Here is a 23,095-nt window from a genome sequence, read left to right as displayed (position 1 = left end):
GCTCAGCACAGCTGGATACCGGGCAAGAGGCTCTGCCCGTTCTGGGAAGTGAGGCTCACTGTGGGGAAGGGAGTCCAGCAGCCTTGTTCTTCCTCTGCTGGAGAATTCGGACATGTCCCCTGGCGGATGTGTCCTTGTTGCCTGCACGGCTGATCCCTCTCCCTTTTCCCCACAGACGTCTTTTCCATTCTCTTCCCCTTTCTTCCCTGGGTCTGTCCATATTCCAAGTGCCCAGAGCCCCACACTCTTTTCCCTTACTCCAATATCCCGACTGCCTTCAGGCCAACATGCCCATTGCACCGTCAGATGAACAAGTTCTGCAGTATGACAAGGTCATCACACGACGACAAGATCATCTAACGAAGTGCTGATGGAGGAGGGGGAGGCAGGACCCAACTGAAATGTTTAGGAATCCAATTATTGGGGGACCCTTCAAGCCAAAATGCTTTAAATATCCACTCAACATTATTTCAAGGAGAGCCTGGCCCTATCCTGGGAATGGTGGTGTGGGGCGAGGAAGGACGCCCTCTGGTGGTGATGCTCAGCCCCCCCTGGTTGTCCTGAGGAGGTCAGGCCCTATTGGGTGTGTGTTTGTGTACTGGAGAGGGAACACAACCATTAAGTGGATTCACAGAATCACCTTCCGTGGGGAAAGGGCGGACCACCTCCGGGTTCTCTGTCCCGGCCATAAGGGGGAAGTCAAAGGCCAGATGTTAGCCTGCCTCAGGGACTGGTGCTCATCGAGGTCAGCAGGTCTCAGGAGCAGAGCTCCGGGAGAAGCTGAGAAGGAGCAAAATGCTCACCTTCGGAGTCGTCCCATCCACGCTTTCACCCCCCTCCCCTCCAGATCTGGGCCTCAATACTGTCTCCAGCGCCTGCCTTGGGTGTTGTGGGCATTTGGGCTTTCTTTTCTCAAAGCTGTTCTCACGCTCATTAAAATGGAAGTCACGTGTAGCTGGATGTCAGAGCGGGACTCTTCCTACCTATGTTTTGATTGAGGTGCCAACTGATAGAAATCAGAGGACTAAAGTGAGCTGGGGACGGGCCCCTCTGCCCTGGCCGTGTGCAGGGGAGTGTACATGGGTACATAGGAGTGTCTGTTTCAGGGTCCACGAACCCTCCCCAGCTTTGTCAAATAAAGATGGGTCAATAATTTGGTGAGGATTTGGTGAGGAAGATTTCCTTGGCAAGAGCTGTTGCTGAGCCATAATCCCTCACTCCAACCCCCAGGGGACAGGGCCATAGTGCTGGAAAACACTGGTTGTCTTGAGTCCTGTCTAAAAGTGCCACCTGGAAGCATGAGAAGACCCCAGTTGAGGAGGCTGGAGGTGGCCTCCAAATGCCCAGGGGCTGAGCAAGGAGTTGCAAGAAACACCTGGAATAAAGATGATGTGCTCACCTGGGTTAAGGGGACAGCAGGAGAGAGGGGCCCAGCGGGAAACCTCAGCAAAGCCACAGAAACATTCACAAAAGCAAGAGCCAGTTTTAAGCTTCTTCCTGCTCTCTAACCAGTGAGAATTCCCCATTTCAATCCCGGAGCTAGTGACACAGCAGCTCTTGGGGGTGGTGGGAGGGAGGGTCAAAGTAGAGGGGTGCAGACAGCAGAGGGACGTGGCCCACCTCAAGCCGCTCCAAACCTGAAGCTGATCCAAACCGGAAGGAAAGAAGAACGCGGTCAGATTGGGAGTGTTTCGATTATTATTTGTGACTGGCATTCTGATGTCTGAGTTGAGGCTGCATCCATAACTTAGAGTGACTACAAGACCATCACCTAAGAGTGAACAGGGCTGGCCCAAGTTTTTAATCTAGGGCCAGCGGAAGATTTCTCCCACTGAATACATTTTATAGTAAAGAGATACTCGAAGAAAAAAAAATCAGTTTTGCTTTTTAAGCACAACCTATGCAGCATGCTTGTTTGACATACCAGTTGCTTGTAGAGAAACGATCCATGGAAGTAGAAGGTCTCTAAGAGATCTGGCCCCAAATCTTTATTTAGTAGATGAAGAAATCAAGTTCAGAGAGGACTAGTGACTTGCATAACCACACAGAGCAAGATAAAGACAGAGCAGGAGAGGCGCAGGGAGTGGGGCCTCCTGGCTTCAGGCCGGGGCCCCGCCGTTAGTACGCTGTCTCTCTTTCCAGATCTGCAGTCGTTTCACCAGGAGCTAAGGTATCCCCTGAAGCAGAGTTTCCCAAATTGGCTTGATGGTAGCAATCACCTAGGCCACATGTTAAAAAACAGAGACCCCAGACCTACTGAAGCAGCCTCTCCACGGGAGGCGCCCGAGACTCTGTTTTTAACAGGTTTGAGTCTTCCCATCGGGCCCTCTGGGAAATGATGTAGGCATGAAGGTCTTTGGGAGGATTTCAGGCTGGAGGCAGCAGGGGAGCTGGGTGACCTTGCAGTGCCTGTGGCATCATCTGCTGCCCACAGCAAGACTGGCTCTGGATTCTGCGCCCTTGGGGCAAGAGGGCCAGAAGGCAGAGGAGGAGGGCATGGGAGGAGAACCATAGGTACGTGGTGTCCCTGGGGGAGGAAGCCAACGAAGAGGTCAGGATGGGGGTCCTTAAAAGCCATTCTTCTAGTAGAGGCTGGGGGTGCATTAAATGCCACCCTGATAGAATGTGTTGGGAAATGGGTTTCCCACACAAGGCCGGGGGTCTGTGCTTTCTCCGAAGGGGCCCTGCCCTCAGTGGCTTCAGCGCTCTGAGACAGGGTCACCTCCCTCACTGCCCTGGCGAACGCTGGCAGGAAACGCCAGCCGCAGCTGGCACCAGCACATGTAATTAAGGATCGGCTGCTCCCTCTCCCTGCTCGGCCCCCTTAGGAGCGCAAGTGAATTGAGTGGGGCCTAAGCACCGGCTGATCTCAATTCCTTCTGGTGATGTTAAGCCTTCTCCAATCATTTATTAACTCGTGAAATTGACACAGCAGGTTAGCAGCTGCGGAGAAAAGCAACAGTTTTTTTGCCTGGTTACCTGTCTTCCCGACACCAATCCTCGGGCAAGGCTGGCAGAGCGGATAGGAAGAAGGGCTCCTTGTATTCTGGTTTTACTTAAGGCCATGACTAAGCCCTGACCTCCAGGATGAGGGTGTGAAGAATCGGTGGTCAGATTCCTTCCTCTGCCCCGGATGGACAACTACGGCAGCAAAGAGGCACGTGCCCTTCGAGAAGGGGCTTCTCCAAGAGATGCAAGGAAACTTTGCGAATCATCAAGGGCAGGAAAAAGAGAACCTCAGCGTAATAACGGGCAATGGACAGATGGTTTATGAAAGAGGAACTCAAAAGTCTAACAAGAAAATGAAGAGATGCCCAAATTCATGAGTAATCTGAGAAATGCAAGTTGAAACCACAGTGAGCTATTGCTCTGCGATGGTAGGACTGGCAGAAAATAGGATGCTGGAGGATGCCAATGTTGGAGCAGAGGTGGGAATTTAGGGGCACTGCTGGTGGGGGTGTAGCTGTTGAGGGAGAGAGCTGGCACTACTTGGTCATATTAAATTCACACATACCCCGTGAGACAGCAATTCTGCTCCTGGCTCTATGTCCCCCAAATTTCTCGACACATCCATAAGAGGTCATGTGCGAAGATGTTCATCACTGAGTTGTTTATGGTGGCAGGGAACTGGAAGCAAGCTCAGTGATCGTCACTGGGGAGGGAAGAGGTAAAATCAGGTAGATGCACACCTCAGAGGATGACGCGATGCTGAAAGCAACGGGCGAGATGGACCATAGCAACATATAGCAACAAGGATAGATCTTGCACAGCACTGAGTGAAAAAAACAAAAAATCCAGAATGAGATGTATAATACTGCTTACATGAATTTAAAATACAAGCATACAGATCAACAATTCACATTTTCTTTTTTTTTTTTTTTGAGGACGATTAGCCCGGAGCTAACATCTGTTGCCAATCGTTCTCTTTTTGCTGAGGAAGACTGGCCCTGAGCTAACATCCGTGCCCATCTTCCTCTACTTTATATGTGGGATGCCTGCCACAGCATGGCTTGCCAAGCGGTGCCATGTCCGCACCCGGGATCCGAACTGACAAACCCCGGGCCACTGAAGCACAATGTGCACACTCAACCACTGCACCCCTGGGCCGGCCCCAAGAAGTCGCATTTTCAAGAACACATACAATAACAAAACAAAAAACCCAAAATACCAAGCTCATAGATATAGAGAATAGACTAGTGGTTGCCAGAGGGCAGGGATGGGGAATAGGAGAAATGGGTGAAGATGGGCAAAAGGCACAAACTTCCAGTTATAAGAAAAATAAATCATGAGACTGTAACGCACCACATGGTGACTAGTTACTAATACTAATTGCATATCTGAAAGTTGCTAAGAAAGTAGATTCTAAAAGTTCTCGCCACAAGAAAAAATTTTTTCTAATTTGGTAAGGTGATGGATATTAACTGACTTATTGTGATCATTTCACAATGTATACAAATATCGAGTCATTATGTTGTACACATGAAACTAATGTAGTGTTGTATGTCATTTATACCTCAATAAACAAAACAAAAACAAAAATACTTCCCAAAAATGGATACATATTTAAATATGTTAGAATGGCTGACTATGGAAGGAGGAGAATGAGAATGGGAGTAAGAATAAAAGAGAAAAAAATAAATAAAACAAGGGCCTGTACAGACCAATAATGATGATAATATGGAGCATCTGAGAAGTAATATGAGTGCAATTAACTTAACCTTCTGCATCTAAGGTCCAATTCAAACAAAAAAGAAGGTGGCTCTCACCGCCCCCAGGGAGCCTTCCATGATTGACATTTTTATTTGACCTTCCTATTTGAACTCAGGTAACTGTATTTGTTGATACACTGGTGTCCTGTGGGTGTATTTTGCTTCCTTCATTAGATCACAGACCATCTGAGGGCACAGACTTGGAACCCCATGTCTTTGTAAAGCTCCACTCCAGCTGCCTGGTGTTTTGCACATTCTAGACACTGGGATGGCAGGTCTAACGGGGAAGTTGCTTTGCATGCAGAGCATTGTCCCAACACACAGCCTTCCATTCTGATCTCCTTTGCTGTGTATAGTGGAAAGAGCGCTAGTCTACGAGTCCCAAGAGTTTGGTTTCAATTCTATCTTCTATACTCATTACTTGTGTGACTTTGGACAATAAATGGTCTCTTTGAGGTTCGTCTGCAGAACGAAGGTAAATGATACACCTTCCCTTACAGGGTAAGGATTATGGGAAAGTTGGGGGTGGTGGTGTTTAAAATTATGCTGCTGTCTAAGGAGGGTGCAGGGTCCCTGCAGCCCTCTGTGCTGCTAACTGAAGAGACGGCCCTTCGTGCTCACTCCTCCCTTGATGAATTGGCTATGCCAAGGTTTGGGAGTAGACCTGGTAAGAGCTGGATCACTTGGCAACATAGAGGGAGAAGAGTTTATTGGGGTAGAAGGTGGCAGGCAGACCAATGAGGATGGGGGGAGGAGAGGAGCCAGAAAAAATGGCTGAGGCTGGGGGCTTCTGTTGAGTCTCTTGGCCAGTTAAAAATCCCAGCAGTTAGTCACTGTAAAAGGCTTTTGAGATTTGGGAGGTCTCTAAGCTTTTTGTATTGTCTTCTCAAATTGTCAGTAACTCACAAATGTGAGTGATGCTTTTCTCACTTGTGGCAATCAGTGAAGGGGCTGAGCTTAGACCTCGGTGCATATGGTGGAACACAGATGACGCAGCAAAAACAAATTCAGCAGACGCAGGCGTTTAGAGCTAGAGGTGACCATGAGAATGATGGCCTTTGGGACAGATTTTGGGCTCCCTATGAGCCCTGTAAAGGGGGTCTGAGCAAGTCCTGTCTAGATCCTTGGAACACATGCCCCCCAGCTCACATATGAGTTATGCCTTAGGCCAAGCACGTGAAAATAGTTTGTCCTCCCTTGTCCTTTCTGGCTTTGACCTGCCTCACAGATCAAGTGTGTCCCTAAGGTTCCTCATCATGACCTTGACTAGCATTCCGGCTGGGACCTCTGTGTCTCAGCATGATACTGTGGAAACGCCGTGTTATTCCCCTCGTTTATTCTTCAGCTACTTGTTATTGAGCATAGCGCCCAGCTTTGAGCTCGCCTCAGGGACACAAAGATGGTGAGGCAGAGCGACCTCAAGAAGCTCACAGGGTGGGTAGGGGGCTAGTAAAGAGCAGTGGACATCACCTGCCCTCAGGGCCCAGGACCCCCAGATGGAAGACCTGGGGGAGACTGTGCAGTCCCTAGCAGACCGCCACAGTTGGGAGCCTGCCAACTCCCTGGGGCAGGCGGAGCTGCTTGTCCAGTACTCGGGTTACCAGTAAACATTTGGTGCAGATAAACAGCAAAGACAAGGGGCCCTCTCCTCTTAGCTGGGGCAGTCCTGGAGATGCTGCCTGCATCCTTGATGCCTCTGTCAGAGGCGACCCTGAGTTCACCTCCTCCCCGACTGGGGTGGCACAAAGATGGGCTGCTCTGCATGACCCCTCAGTAAAAACTGTGCTGGTCACGGGAGAACAGTGGGTGCGGAAGTGTGGGCACCCTCACACCTGCAGAGCCTGAGAACCCGGTTATGGGGCCCTTGGGCTGGGAAGGGCATGTGACTTTGACCTAAAACCCCATAAGCACGTTGCTTTGTGTCATGCCAGCGAACCCCCAGCCCTAGAACATGGCAGATGCTCAATACTTATTTGTCAAACAAAGAAACTAGTGAATAGGTGCATGCCAAGTTTGTGGGAAGTCTTCCCCGCACCACCCCCACCCCCAACACTGCCCACCTGCTCCTGCCGCAGAGCATCACATGGGCACCTCAGCCCCGCCTGCCCCACCTCACAGCCTTCCCTGAGTGCTCTTCCTGCAAACTCCAGTTGCACTGCTAGGACACAAGTGAGACTTTACGTCTGTGTCATTTTAGGTGGGGGTGGGCTATTTTGTACAGATGACCCTTGCAGCTCTCACGGTCAGCGGCCCAATCGTGGGTCTGCTCTCTCTGCTCCGGAGAGACAGGTGCAGAGGCCAGGACACTTGTCAAGGGCTTGGTTCACTTTGGACTTGGCTTGGCTTCCCTCTCTGCCTTTCAAAACAACGTTCATTACTGCTCACGGAGTTTTCCTGTGCTTCATCTTGTTGGATCTCCAGGCATGGCAGTTTTGGATTTTTCTTATTTTACAGGAAACATCAAGCTCAGAAAAGCCACGCACACAGCTATGTTGAGGGGAGCTGGGTCACCCTGCCCGTGCTGTCCTTCCATGACCAGCGTGGCTTTTGCCGTGCAGGAACACACACAGCGGCCCATCTCCGGGCCAGCCAGGCTCTTCTGACTCCATGTCCGGTCCTTTTTCCCAGGCTGACCTCGTGCAGGAGGCATGGGGCACTGTGGCCTGTGTTGTGGGAAGGGGTTCGCTTTTCCTCCCCACAAGGTGCGTCGTCCTGCACCGCGGGCTCGGGTTTCTCTCCGTCTGTATTTGACGTCTACTACTGTTTGGAAGGTGTTCAGAGATCCCCGGGCAGCAGGCCTCCAGCCCAATGACTGCTAAATAGGCTTGTTAGGGACGGCAGAAGCGCCTGTGGGCTTTGTTCCTGCTCTCTGGCAAGAGGTCAGTGGACTGGAAGAGATTCAGATAAGAACACAGGCCATTGAAGGGACCAAGAGTTGAGTTTTAGAGGCCAGATGGTGCTAAGGAGGGGTATGGCACCAGGCTCACAAGCCAGCCAGAGGGAGCTGGCCTGTAGGGACCGGTCACTGGACCAAGAGTCGTCCCACTCAGGGTCGCAGGGAGTGGAAGGCTTGCTTAAGGCTTTCCAGGGGGGACAAGATTTGAAGTAGGGATAAAATCATACCGAGGAAAATTTAGACCAAATCCAAATTACATCTCACAGGACACAAAGAAGTGTGACAGGGAGATCTGGAAACTGTCAACCCACGTCTCACAGGGAGGCCTGGGGAGCATTATTGGGCTGCTCTCCTCTCCTCTCCTCTCCTCCAGCCCAGGGCTCCTGGCCTATTTCTCTCACCAGTCCGGTCTGACTGGGCCAGCTGAGGGCAGGCGGAAGGTGGGACGTCCAGGGTGGGGCAAGGCAGCTTCTGGGTTTGGAGACCTTAAAAAATGCAGCAGGATTTATCCAGAATCCTTAACCGCTTCAGAGAGAACATTCTAGAATGGGCAAGCATGCCCTGAGGAGGGCTCTCAGAAGTCCAGTTGGAGGTGACCAGGTGCAGCAGGCAGCAGCCTTTTGCTGTGTGGGAGCAGCACCCCATGGAAATGACGGGAGAAGACGGGAGAAGGGGAGGGGCCTTCAGCGAGTGCTCCCGGCAGAACCCCGTGGGCAAGCCCAGGGCAGACACAGCAGGGCCTGTGAGCGGGTCAGCAGAACCTGCAAGGAAAGCATCTGACTGGATCAGAAAAACACTATCCTCTCGGCCACAGGGATGGGAGCTCCCAGCCTCACTTAGCGAGCAGGAATGGGAAATTCACATCCAACCCGCCTCCTGTTCTCAATAGTTCACACACACATGCTCGAGTCAACTGCCCACCAGAATACACGTGGCTCCTATCCCACAGTCTTCGTGTAGTAATTCTCAGCTAATTCGCTGGGTGCCTTTGTGAAGTTCCAAGTCAAACGCTACTAAAAATCGACCTACTCGACTATGAGAGTCAATATCCCAGTGTGCAGAGAGTAAAACTAAGGAAACAGCAGCTGTATCTCAACGAATCCTATTTCTGTCTGAGTTACACTCTGATTTCTCTGGCTTCCCTTGGGGAGGGTCCTGTGTGGCTCTTGCAGCTGAATCTTTATCGCTCTGCATTCTGTAGTAGCTGGGGTGGGGGAGGCTCGTGCTAATTCTCACCTGCAGCTTCTAACTCTTCCCAGAAGTGGAGCTCGAGGACTGGGGTCCCATTTCACCCACTGGCAGCTGGGGGGCGCGGTGGGGGGCTGCATGTGGCCAGCTTACCCATCACAGGTAAGCCTTGCTCTCCCAGAAAACAGGTTAGGAAGGTTAGGTAGGAGAGCGACGTTACGCTTCTTTTTTGTAACAGGAAAACATGTTAAGCTATAAAGTTTAGAGCCTTTCCCTCCTCTGCTTTCTGCTAACCTGTGTCTACCAGCTCATCTCCTGCTAACCTGTATCTACCAGCTCATCTCCTGCTAACCTGTGTCTACCAGCTCATCTCCTGCTAACCTGTATCTACCAGCTCATCTCCTGCTAACCTGTGTCTACCAGCTCATCTCCTGGACTGGGCAGATCAGGGGTAAAAGATAAGTTGGGAGGTACCATGCTGTCTGAATTTATATGAGAAAGGTCGGAGTACCCAACCTGAACGCACTTAGACAATGAGAGGAGAGAAGGAGGAAACCAAGATTCAGCAGGAAAGGTATTTGAGGAACATCATGGAGAGGCTGCAGAGAGGAAGTGACTCGGGGTAGCCATCATGTGTGTGAGCTATTGGGAGAAATGGACACGGGGAAAGAGGATTTTTTTAAAAATATATATTATGGATGAAATTTCTCTCTTTGGGATTTTTCCAAAATCTTCAATAAAGATTTAAATTGCTTTCCAAATATGTTTTGCACATTGGATTTGAGTTTCTTTGAATGTGGTACATTGAAGAGATTGAGCCCAAAGGGCAACTTTCGTGGGTTATCATCATAAAGGAAGGTGACTTGTCTGAGGAAAAATAACCAGTAGGAATTACCAGTAACTCTCAGAGATAGGGAGATGCCAATTTAAGTAAAGTTGAAAAGAAAGACAGATAGGTTAGCATTTATAAACTTCCTAAATTTTAAGCAAGTGTGTGTGTGTGATGTTTTTCTGGAAAGGCAGTATGTAGCTTTCATCAGCTACTAGAGAGTTTTGTGACTTCAAAAATGTTAAGGACCACTGAGTAAGATGAGGTATAGGGAGCACGTGGAAGAGGAAGGGGATGGCTAAGAAGACAACATCGGTTAAAAAATAATAATAAAGGAGAAAGACTCCTGTCTTGGGTCCAACAGGTAAATGAAGCAGAATAATTAAATTTAAATCAGTTCTGAGTGGCCAAGACAGGAAGTCATTTCCACAAGCAAAACCAAGCCAAATAGGAGGGAAAAATAAAAAGACAAAGAAGGTAGGGATTTGTTAGAAAACATGAATGATAAACAGTTCCTGGGAGGTAACCCCTCTGGGACCAGCTGATGTCAGCACTGGCCTAGTCCAAGGCACCCGGCTCTCTGACTATTTTTTAACCCCCAAGGGGGACGTAAAAAAAAAAAATCTCCTTTTATTTGCATGATCACTTCTTAATTTCATACATTTTTCCTACTTGCTACTTTGTGCTTTTCCTATCACCATCTTTGAATATCACTAACCAGGTGTATCAACCCTTGCAGTGCCATAAATACTATAAATATTTTTCCCAGTATGGACTCTCTTTCCATGCAAAGGTTTTACATTTTTAGGGAGCTAAATCTGCCATCATTTTTTTCTTTCCTACTTTGTTTAGGGACGAACAAGGTTATATAAGGAATTTTTCATTTTTTTAAATTTAATTCTTCGTCTAGCAGCGGTCTGTTTTTATATTCTTAGGGTTTCGGGTTTTGCATATTTTTAGATAGAGAGCTAATTCTGCTGCGGAGCCTAATTTTCCTAGAACTAAGTTATCATCTTTAGCACTTCTTCATTCCAGATGTATATGCAGATCTATTTCTGAATTTGCTATTCAGTTCTATTTACCTATTTGCCTCTAATTATCCCTATACTCTGTTTCTATCAACTTGCTGCATCATAAAATTTAATGGCTGGTGAGACCATATTTTAATTTTTTATTGAAGTGTAACATATAGAAAGTGCCCAAATCATAAAGAAGCCCTGTGATGAATTTTCTCACATTGAGCACACCCCCCAGAAGCCTCCCCTGGAGCTCTGTTGTTGGGTCTGTTTCCGCCCCAGGGCAGACCTTTGCTGGGGGCTGTGAGTGCAGACTTTCTCATGGCCACCAGCCCCTCTGCTGCCAGCTCTTGAGCCACAGCTCAGGGCCTCATAACAAGAAGCCAAGGTAGGGAAGATTGTTATGCTGGGCTATGACAAGGAGAAAAATGGGGACTTCTGCCCCAGGGCTCTTCCACTTGGAAAGAGCACCGAGCCGTGCCATCTGTAAAGGAGCAAACAGGAAAAGCTACTAAAGCCTGTAGGTCGAGCTCAGTTTCTTCTTATCAACAACAAGGAGAGTTGGGCCATTCCCCTTTCAGTCTCCACTGTCCAGCCCGGTGGGATTGGAAGTACCTGGGACACAGTCTCCTTGAGAGGGGGAGGAGCTACGAGTGCAGGGGCTGCTGCCTCCGTCCTCTTAACAGAGAGCCGCAGAGGAGAACATCCAGCCAAAACCCGAGACTGCTCTGTGTAACACTGTAAAACGATTTCTCTGTTGTGGACAGAGCAACCTCTATGGGTGATACTGTGTTTAGGGAAATGTGGGCATACCTCGGAGATATAGTGGGTTCACTTCCAGACCACTGCAATAAAGTGAATATTTCAATAAAGCAAGCATTTTTTTTTTTGTTTCCCAGTGCATGCAATAGTTACATTTACACTATACTGTAGTATATTAAGTGTGCAACAGCATTACGTCTAAAAAACAATGTATATGCCTTAATGAAAAAATATTTTATTGCTACAAAATGCTGACCATCATCTGAGCCTTCAACAAGTTGTAATCTTTTTGCTGGTGGAGGGTCTTGCCTCCATGCTGATGGCTGCTGACTGATGAGGTGGTGGTTGCTGAAGGCTGGGGTGGCTGTGGCAATTTCTTAAAGTAAGACAACAAAGAAGTTTGCCGCGTAGCTTGACTCTTCCTTTCACAGACGTCGTCTGTGTAGCAGGCAATGCTCTGATAGCATTTTACCCACAGTAGAACTTCTTTCAGAATTGGAGTCAGCCCTTTCAAACTCTGCCGTTGCTTTATCGACTTAGTTGATGCCATATGCTAAATCCTTTGTTGTCATTTCAACAGTCTTCACAGCATCTTCACCAGGGGTAGAATCCACCTCAAGAAACCACTTCTTTGCTCGTCCGTTAGAAGCAGCTCCTCGTCCGTTCAAGTTCTGTCCTGAGATTGCAGCGATTCGGTCCCACCTTCAGGCTGCACTTCTAGTTCTGCTTCTCTTGCTGTTTCCACCACGTGTGCAGTATCCTCCAGTGAAGTCTTGAACCCTCAACGTCATCCATGAGGATTGGAGTCACCTTCCAAACTCATGTCACTATTGATATTTTGACCTCTTCCCATGAATCACGAATGTTCTTAACGGCATCTAGAATGGTGAATCCTTTCCAGAAGGTTTTCAGTTTACTGTGCCCAGATACATCAGAGGAATCACCATCTATGGCAGCTGTAACATTATAATTATATATAATTAATGTAAATAACATTAATCTCATTACACATCTCCATCAGAGCTCTTGGGTGACCTGGTGCCTTGTCAATGAGCAGAAATATTTTGAAAGGAATCTTTTTTTGAGCAGTAGGTCTCAACAGTGGGCTTAAAATATTCAGTAAACCATATTGTAAATAGATGTGCTGCCATCCAGGCTTTGTTGTTCCGTTTACAGAGCACGGGCAGAGTAGATTTAGCACAATTCTTAAGGGCCCTAGCATTTTCAGAATGGTAAATGGGCACTGACTTCACTTCAAGTCACCAGCTGCATTAGCCCCTAACAAGAAAGTCGGCCTGTGCTTTGAAGCTTTGAAGACAGACATTGACTTCTCCACTCTAGCTATGAAAGTCCTAGATGGCACCTTTTTCCAATGGAAGACTGTTTCATCTCCACTGAAAATCTGTTGTTTAGTGTAACCTGGTCATTAATGATCTTAGCTGGATCTTCTGGATATCTTGTGCAGCTTCTACATGAGCACTTGCTGCTTCACCTTGCACTTTTATGTTATGGAGACGGCTTCTTTCCTTAAACCTCATGAACCGACCTCTGCCAGCTTCAGGCTTTTCTTCTGCAGCTTCTTTATCCCTCTCAGTCTTCACAGAATTGAAGAGAGTTAGGGCCTTGCTCTGGATTAGGCTTTGGCTTAAGGGATGTTGTGGCTGGTTTGATCTTCTATCCAGACCACTAAAACTTCCTCCATATCAGCAATAAGGCTGTTTCACTTCCTTATCATTTGTGTGTTCACTGGAGGAACACTTTTAATTTCCTTCAAGAACTTTTCCTTTGAAGTTACAGCTTGGCTAACTGGCACAAGAGGCCTAGTTTAAGGCCTATCTTGGCTTTTGACATGCCTTCCTCACTGAGCTTAATCATTTCTAGCTTTTGATTTAAAGTGAGAGATGTGTGACTCTTTCTTTCCCGTGAACACTTAGAGGCCATTGCAGGGTTATTAATTGGCTTAATATCAGTTGTGCTGTGTCTCAGGGAATAGGGAGGCCCAAGGAGAGGGAGAGACGGGGGAATAGCCAGTCAGTGGAGCAGTCAGAACACACACAACGTTTATCAATTAAGTTCGTTGTCCTATGTAGGCGTGATTCGTTCCATCCCAAAACAATTACAATAATAACATCAAAGAACACTGATCACAGATCACCATAGCAAATATAATAATGAAAAAGTATGAAATATCATGAGAATGACCAAAATGCGACACAGAGACATGAAGTGAGCAAATGCTGTTGGAAAAATGGTGCCAATAGACGTGCTTGACGCAGGGTTGCCACAAACCTTAACTTGTAAAAAGCGCAATATCTGTAAAACACAATAAAATGAAGTATGCTTGTATCTTTCTTTCTTAATTTTGGTTCAGACTGAACTGTCTCTGGGAATTATTCGACCTCGGGAGATATGTTGTATGAGTGCGTGCGTGTGTGTGTGTGTGTATGCATGTTTGAACCAATAACCCTCTAGAGAACTGCAGTAACGATGAGAAGGCATCTCTGTACATCACAACGCAGGAGAGACAGAGACAGACAGACGTGGAATGCCCACATGGACTGCCCATCCTGGTAAAGCTACCCCCTCCCCCATACGCCCAACGTGATTCTAGATGGACTTCGGAGGCTGTGAAGTAGACTGCTGTCATATTGTGTCCTCACATTGCCATGCAGGAACGAGCAGGACAGATCTTAAGGGATGGTCAAATTCTGTGGGTCATGAACGGTCATGTGGGTCAAGAATGGTTCCCTCTGAGAAAGACAGAAAGAGGAGGGAGGGAAAGATGACTTGCTTTCTCTCCCCTTGAATTACGGTATAGGACTGGCCAGGCTCAATATCCATTTAAAATTTTTCTTCCCTGCAGAATACTCCCCTCTAACCATTCCCAACCTGCCAATCAAGTATGTTACACACACACGTCTTGGGGGCAGGAGGTCGAAGGGATGGACCACTAAAGGCAAATGTGATTCCCCAGCCCACTGCTCCATGGAGGCTAATGCAGCAGAGGCAGCATGGAACCAGAAGGCCAGAGACCTACGTCCTGGCTGAGAAACAACCAAAGTGGAGCTGAGAGTGGCAGGGAAATGATGAGAAGAGCATTCCATGCACAGACGCTGATGCCAGCAGCTGACTTGTGATCGGATGTGGCCACTTCCTTATTTTCCTAAATGTTCTGGAGGAGGTGTGAGGGGGAGAAAGGGGAAGGGTAGGAACACTTGGGTAACAAATAAAAGAAGAAATAAGCTGAAAGCTGCCTCTTGGGAACTTTCACCTGTTCAAGCTGGTTTGTCCCTAAGGGTCAATATGATACAGCTATTGCTCTTCAAAAGACAGCCTTCTCAAGATCTCAGGACAGACAGCATGGCATACAAGGCCCTTCGTGCTCAGCTAGCTGCTGTAACAGAGAAATCCCCATATCTCAGTGCCTGGGGACTTGGCAGGTGGCCTTCCAATTGGTGATGTAGGGACCCAGGGTCCTCCCATTTTGTGACTCTTGGCCTCCGGCTATCAGACAGAGGAAGAGTGGAGGGTCACCGGAGGAAGGCTTCCGTGGGCCAGACCTGGAAGTAGCAGACATCACTTCCACTCACAGGCCATTGCCCAGAGCCTAGACACAGGCCGCGCCTAAGTGCAAGCAAGGCTGAGAGGCATAAAGGGGCTGTGTGCCCAGGAAGAAGGAGGAGCAGGTTTTTATTGAGCAGAGTCACCGCTACCACAGTCCCTACCCTCTAGTCCATCTTACTTCTTGGCATTCTCTCTTTGTACTTTTGCTCCCATAATACTGAAATACATGTTGCTCCCCCAGGTAACCCATCTTCTCTCATGTCTCTTAATCTTTAGATATACTGCTCCTTCTTGCTAGGCCAGCTTCTTTCCAAGCTTACCTACTTGGCAAATTTCTATTGCTCCTTTAGGAATCAGCTCAAGTACCTCTCCCGCCCCTTTTGAGCATTCCTTGACTCCTCCAGGCAGACTTAAGCACTTCCTCATTCTGGACCACATGGATACCTCCACTGCAGCACTTGCAAACTTTACAATTCATAATTTATAACTGTTTTGAGATAGACCTGTTTCTTCTGCTAAACTGCAAGCCCAGTATGGGCAGGAAGGGTGTCTTTATCTCTGCACCTGCTTGGCAGAGTGCCTGGAAGACAGGACTCAGTAAGCACTTATGGATTGAATGAATGAGCACAAGACAGAATATTTCTTCCTGATTTTCTTTTTTCTAGGTGAAATGTTCTCTTTTCCTTCTACCTTTCCCCAAGTGGCAAGGCTCCAGTTTCTTCGCTATCCTTGTCTCCATCTTCAGAATGAGCTCCAATTTGTCTATGTCCGTCATAAAATGTGGAGCCACAGGTCTGAACAGGGCCCTCTGAGTTTGAACTGATTGGTTGGATTCACTGGGCAGACTACCCCCCTGCTTCATGGTAAAATTCACAGCAGGTGTGGGACAGGGCCTCAGCTGTGGTTAGGACCTTTCCTTCCTCTTGGAATACTTGCCCCCAGCCATGCACATCTAATATTCCACTCAAGAATCATCCATTCTGATAGGGCATTTTAAAGATCTTAGAGAAGGGATGTTATGTTTAGATGTGTAAGGTATTGCTGGGTTATGCAGTATTTTGAAAATTACGCCAGATGCTTCTCTGTCTATAGTTAGGGACAATCACCTTGAAGCAGATTTTCTTTCCTAGTGGAGGAATCACTTGAGTAGCCTCTTTTTGTCATACAAATATAAATTACCAGTGGGAATTGGATTGGAGCACAGCATCTGTTCCAGGCTCCTTCTTGTCTGTCTTACTGAAGGGCAGAGGCAGGAACACTAAAAGTGACATTTCCAGACTCCCTGGCAGCTAGGATACTGGATATGATTTACGCGTGGCAAATCAGATGCACTCACATGAGATTTGGAAAGTAGAAATATGGTGGAAGCTGCTTTTCTGTTGCTCCTGCTGGCAAAAAAAATATGAGGGTATGAATTTGCATAAGGATCCAAAAACCCTTCTGAAAGGGAAGATACCAAGACTTCAAACCTTTCTTCCCAAGATTTAAAGTTAGGGAGTCCTGTTGGAGTGGCTCTGACCAAGATCTGCTGGAAGTAAAGGACTCCAGGGGACAGTGGGTACCTGTGAAGGTGATTCAGGCTTAACAGTTGAGGGGGATGGGTTGTTCTGACTTGTCACATGGCTCAGGTCAGAAGCCTCTTTTCATCCAGCTACCTTGCCATACTATGGAGCTTTGGGGAGTAAAGTCTGGCTGGGAATAAACAGATATTGAACCTGGAACCATGGCCTGTTCAGGGACCGCGTCAGCTGGGAAGACTTTACTACAGCAGCAAACACATATGTCCGTAGACAGTGCAGAGCTAGCATTCAACAGGACACCATCTACCACCAACCAGGGCAAGTAGACTGACCAGAATTTCTCGTTTCCCTCTTGGTCTTATACTGCGAAATAGGACTAGCCTCCTCTGGGCTGAGTAAGACCCTTAAGGTTTGCAGGGAGAGGGTAAAGAGGTCTCAAGAGGGAGATATTGAACCTTTGTGAAGTAGGCCATTTGAGGGGTTGAACAATTAATTAGAGAAATGAGACTTATGAACTTATTTGGATGTGGGTCATCCAAGTTACACATACAAAAGAAGAACCTAACTACATTCAAAATTAAAACTTAAGTATGAAACAATCCAGAACAAAAATTAATTAAAAGATGAATAGATAGGGAAAGTACCTGTAGTAAATATGACAGCTTATTTAGGTGATAAAGGAATACATTAAGACCAAATAGGTAAATGGGCAAAGTACATAGATAGACAGTTTACAAAGGATGAAATAAATCAATAAACATAATATAGAAATATCCAACCTCACAAATAATCAAAGAAGAGCAAATTGAGACATATTTCTTTCTTCTACTAAATTAGGGGGAAATTATAATACCTAGTGTTGATCAGACTGTTGACCTCTGTTGCTAGGTGAAAATTTGTAAAGCCCTTTGTGAAAATATTTGGATATTTACTATAGAAATGCACATCACAAAGTCTTCTAGTTCTAAACGGCCGATCAAAACTGTATATTTATTTTTCCTACCTCCCAACATCCCACTGCAATAATAGAAGACAAATGAAAAAATAAATAAATTTACAGTAGTCCTGGAAAACCAGGCAGGTAGGCCTCCAGTGAGAAATTCCTGGATGAGATAAGGCTGAGGGGAACAGATTGATAGTGAACCCCAATAACCCATCGCGCCATGACAGATGGCAGAGAGGGGTTTTCCAAGCAGAACTCTGGTGCAATCCCAAGATGAGAGGTGTTCAACATTGAGAAAGGAGCTGACCTTGGGCCTTGAACTTGGGGCTTCAGACAAACTAGCTGAGCCAGTCTCCTCCCCCTACCATCCGAGCTGCTGAATTCCCATTTTGCGTTTCCTTATAGTAATGCCCGTCCTACCTTACACTGTCACACTGTTGTGTAAATGTCCCCCTTCAGCACTTCCTTGTTACCCAGAGTTCACCCCCATGTAATATATGTCTGAATTCCTCACCAGACCTAAACTCCTCTGATACATGGTTCTGCCTTATTTATTTTGCATCTCCCACAGCATCTAGCAAACAGCGCTGTAAATCGTGGGTACTCATATTTGCTGTTAAATCAAAGTCACACATATAAAAGTACCATATAAGCCTTTTACAAAAGCAAAGGATTATTGTTTTTTTTAATTAGTATTATCATTAATGATTTTTGGTCTACTCAGTTTCATCTCACCATCAGGATTTCTCAAAGCGTGTCTGTCCACCACGTATAACAGAAACACCCAGTATGCTAGTTTAAAGTTCAGATTCCTGGGAACCCTTAAATCTTGTAAACCAGTTTCTCTGTGGGTGGAGGCCTGATAAGCTACATCTTCAGTAGGGTGATTATTCAATTTATTGCCCAAACTGGGACACTTTTGAGTAAAAGGGGACACTATTAATAGTTACATTGAGACAATTGGCATAAACCAGAACAGTCACCCTCATTTCAAGTATTTCCTTTTACAATGAAATATGAGAGCCACTGCCCAAGGTTCTAATTCCGTCATGGCGGAACCAAGTGTCTTCCCTCCTTTAACTTCCACAGCAAGGACAAGGCCCTGAACCAACAGGGTGAGCAGGCAGCTATGGTGCTGCCATTAGGCTGAGCAGAAGCAGAAGACAGCAAAGAGTGTGAGTGCAAGGACAGCTGGTGTCCTAGGCAGGTCCTGGCCCGGGATGGCCTCCTGCTACCTTGAAAGATGCTGGCTGTGGCCACCGAACAAAGCTGACGGCCCTGGTGCCAGTGTCCCCCTCCAGCTATCCTTCAAGGACCAGGCTCTTTTCACTCAGAGATGGGGCTTTAAGGGGACTGCATTCACACAAATAATGCCCCATATTCAACAGCGAGAAAGAACACCTGTGTTAAGTCAGACGGCCTGGGGCCAACAAGAGCCACCTAGCGTGTGGCAGGGCTCTGCCATCTGCCAGATGCCCAGGGCCGCATTTGAGACAGCAGCAGGGCCTTCAGCTCCTGCGGCTGGGCTGTTGTTTCCTTCCAGGAGAACTTCCCTTCTGTTCCTTCTGCCTTTCCTTTTAATTTACAATCATGGAAAAGCACCCAGTTCCATCAAAGGCCGTTTTAAGAGCTTTGAGCCTAAGTGAGCTGGGAAATTACACCTGCAATGCTAGTCTCTGACCTAGCTCTCCAGGATCCCTTGAGATTTAATAAGACACCGTCTCGAGCTGGAGTTTCCATTGTCCCCTAATAGCATTAAGCCAGCAGTGCACAGAATCTCTGTGTGAGCACACACATTCTTTCTCTCTTTTCTATGCCCACACTCTCTTCAAACACATACTTTTTCTGTGTCCAGGAGGCAAGCCCACACATGACCTTGATGATGAGCTTTCTGTGTTGCAGCGTAGCTTGTAGCTGCTTGGAATTTTGGAAAGTATAAAGGGCTTTAAAATCAGGTTTTAATTATGCTACAGCTAACAAACTGGTCGTAGTAATGTACGTGACATGTGTAGACCTTTAAGTATTCCCTGCCATTTGGACACAGAGAATGGACGAGATCCAGGGCAGGCCCAGGGAGACTTCCAGCCAATCAGGTGAGCGATGGTTGAAGAAACTGAGCTTGCTGAGCCGCCCAAGAGAAGATGCTGGAGAAAGGACGAGGGAGAGAGGCTATGATAACTTTTGTCAAACATCTGAAGACCTGTCACTTGAAAGAAGGATCTGTATTTATTCCATATTTCTGTTCCAGCAAATGACGTGACTCCATGCTTTCTTTTTCATGATATCCCTCTCTCTACCACCTCCACTTCTCTCAAGTGCCACAAGGCTCTGTGAAGCCTTCCTGAGGCACAGCAGTTGTCCTCTCCTTCAGGCTGCCACCACCTATCACATTGTATTCTTTGTAAAAAAATTATTATCTCTTTGTCTTATCCAGTAGAGTGTGGGGCCCTCGACAACAGGAGCTGGGGCAAACTTTTGTATTTTAGCACCCAGTACAGAGTAGACCTTTCATGCACATTTACAGAGTGAACAAATGAATAAATGATTTTCTGGTAGGAGCTTTTCAATATAAGAGCTCTGTGAGGGGCCAGCCCTGTGGCCAAGTAGTTAAGCTCACGTGCTCTGCTTCGGTGGTCCAGGATTCATTGGTTCAGATCCTGGGCATGGACATACACATCGCTCAGTAAGCCATCCTGTGGTGGCATCCCACATAGAAGAACTAGAATGACCTATGACTAGGATACACAGCTAGGTACTGAGGCTTTGGGAAGGAGGAAAAACATGAGGAAGATTGGCAACAGATGTCAGCTCAGAGCCAATCTTCCTCACCAAAAAAAAAAAAGGTGTAAGAGTGCTCATTAAAAAAATGCTCTGGGAGGCCAGCCCGGTGGCACAGCGGTTATGCTGTGGTGGGCGTCCCACGTATAAAGTGGAGGAAGGTGGGCACGATGTTAGCTCAGGGCCAGGCTTCCTCAGCAAAAAAGAGGAGGAGTGGCGGTAGTTAGCTCAGGGCTAATCTTCCTCAAAAAAAAAAAAAAAAGCTCTGTGAGGAGATGGAGATCTTCATCAACTCCATTTTACTGATGAGGTAACCAAGGCTCAGAGAGGATGGGCGACTCATCTAAGGTCACACAACTAGTAAGTGGTGTTGCAGACTGGTTCTTAGGTCTTCCTACGTCAAATACCAAACTCTTTCTGCCATGAGGAAAGTGTGAAAGCACCTAGGTGAAAAAACCGCACTATTTATTGGCACTAATTATGTCCCCCCTCACTTGGACCGGGCCTTCTGTTTAAGACATCAAGAGTGAATAATGTCCTCACAGCTACAGAGAATAGATTGGTGGTTGCCAGACACGGGGGTTGGGGGATGGGCAAAATGGGTGAAGGGGTGAAAAGGTACAAACTTCCAGTTATAAGATAAATAAGTCATGGGATGTAACATACGGCCTGGTGACTATCGTTAATAATACTGTATTGTATATGTGAAAGTTGCTGAGAAAGCAGATCTTAAAAATTCTCATCTCAAGAAAAAAAATTTCTCACTACGTATGGTGACAGATGTTAACCACACTTATTGTGGTAATCATTTCACAATATACACAAATATTGAATTATTGTTTCACACCTGAAAGTAATATGTTAGTTACACATCAATTTAAAAAAAAGAATGAATAACGTCTACCATAGATATTTACTACCCACAACAACCCTTTGAAGTGGGAATTATTTATCATTTTTTTTTGTCAGGAACATTGGCCCTGAGCTAACATCTGTGCCAATCTTCCTCTGTTTTATGTGGGATGCACCACAACATGGCTTCACAAGTGGTGCTAGGTCTGCACCCGGGATCCGAACCTGTGAGCCCCAGGTCGCTGAAGTGGAGTGTGTGAACTTAACCACTATGCCATCGGGCCAGCCCCTGAAGTGGGAATTATTATTTCCATTTTACATGAGGAAACCGAAGGTAAGAGAGATTAAGAAACTTGCCCAAGGGGCTGGCCCCGTGGCCGAGCGGTTAAGTTCGCGAGCTCCGCTGTAGGCGGCCCAGTGTTTCATTGGTTCGAATCCTGGGCGCGGACATGGCACTGCTCATGAAACCAAGCTGAGGCAGCGTCCCCCATGCCACAACTAGAAGGACCCACAATGAAGAATATACAACTATGTACCGGGGGGCTTTGGGGAAAAAAAGGAAAAAAAGAAAATCTTTAAAAAAAAAAAAAAAGAAACTTGCCCAAAGTCACACATCTAGTAAGAAGCAGAGTCAGCATTTGGACCCTGCTCTACATGAGGCCAAAGGGCATTTACCTCTGTACTTTATCACTTGGCAGAGTAAGCCTTCAATTATTACTACTAAATGCTGTTTCTGGAACAAGAAGACCAACTTTGACTCAAAACAAAGAACCACTTCTTACCAGTGAGAAACTGCAGAGACGGAGTGGTCTGGTGACTCACAAGGCAGTGAGGCCAACGTCAACCATAATTGGGGGTGTTTAAGCATTTGGTGGGAACCTGAGCTTGGCTCGGTGGATGGAGCAGATGACTTCTACGGTTCCTTCTATCCAAGGTCTTGCTCCTAACATTTGTGGGGTCCAGGGCAAGATGACAAATGGAGGCCACAGACCATATTTCTAAAAATTTTAAAGTTAAAAATCAAGCTAGCACCTGTGAAATAAAATGTTCCATCTTCCTACCCTGATAAATATACTTTCATAACACCTGGACAGCCGGGTTCAGTTTTAGAATTCCAAGACTTCTTGGAACTCCATGCTGAAATGCAGCAGCATGGGGATGGCTGGATCAGTTGCCAGCATACAGCCCACCCACCTCCTCTTTCCACCTTGGACTTGGTCCTAGACCCATGAGGGGCCTCATGTGCAAGGAGTGTAGACTGACTATCCAGGGTCCATTCACTGTCCCCAAAGAACTGCCTCTGGGCCACCCTGCACAGGAGTATGCATACCCATGGAAAGACAGACTAGGGGGAAGAGGCCTACACAGGCCCTGGAAGCAGCTCAGGGCTGTCTAGACAGAGCAAGGGTCTAGAAAGGGGGAGGGGGCACAGACACATCCTCTTGACCCCACAGACTGGTCCTCACCTGGGAGGGGCATGGCCTGAGGAGAGTCAGGACAGGGGCCTCTCTTGCGTGGGTCCAAGGGCTACTTCCAACATGGAAGTTCCATGATATTAAGTTCCTTGGGTCTTTCCGTTCTTTGGGATATTTTTTACTAGCTGAGTTTAAGACCAAAATCCTCTGTCTGGGACAAAGACATCTAGGCTGGATGATTCTGAGCTGAGCATTAGGGGAGCTTTGCTCGGCTATTAGATTTTGGATGCAGTGGCCTAAAAAGGAATATTGCTGGAGAACCCAGACAAAAATAACTGGTGGCGAGTCTAATTTATTTCCATTTTTTTTTTTTTTGTGCTCATTTCTCCCTGGCTGGCTGCCCACACAACATCCTTTACTTAAGAATGTTCTGGGCTTTGGGGAATTTTCCTCCTTTCTCCCACGACTTTCTTCTTTTACTTATCTCTTCTCTCTCCTCATTCTCCGATGTTCCAAAGGCCACCATCTTCCCAGGTCTGCCCGGAGTCTGAAGTGGAGTTGTCTTCTCCCACCCCTACAGTAGACCTTTTCTCTAGCAAATATCTTAAACAGAAATCCCACTC

This window comes from Equus quagga, chromosome 13, assembly GCF_021613505.1.
Source record: "Equus quagga isolate Etosha38 chromosome 13, UCLA_HA_Equagga_1.0, whole genome shotgun sequence".
Taxonomy (NCBI): Eukaryota; Metazoa; Chordata; class Mammalia; order Perissodactyla; family Equidae; genus Equus; species Equus quagga.
The sequence above is the reverse complement of the archived record's forward strand: the minus strand, read 5'-3'. Positions refer to the sequence as shown.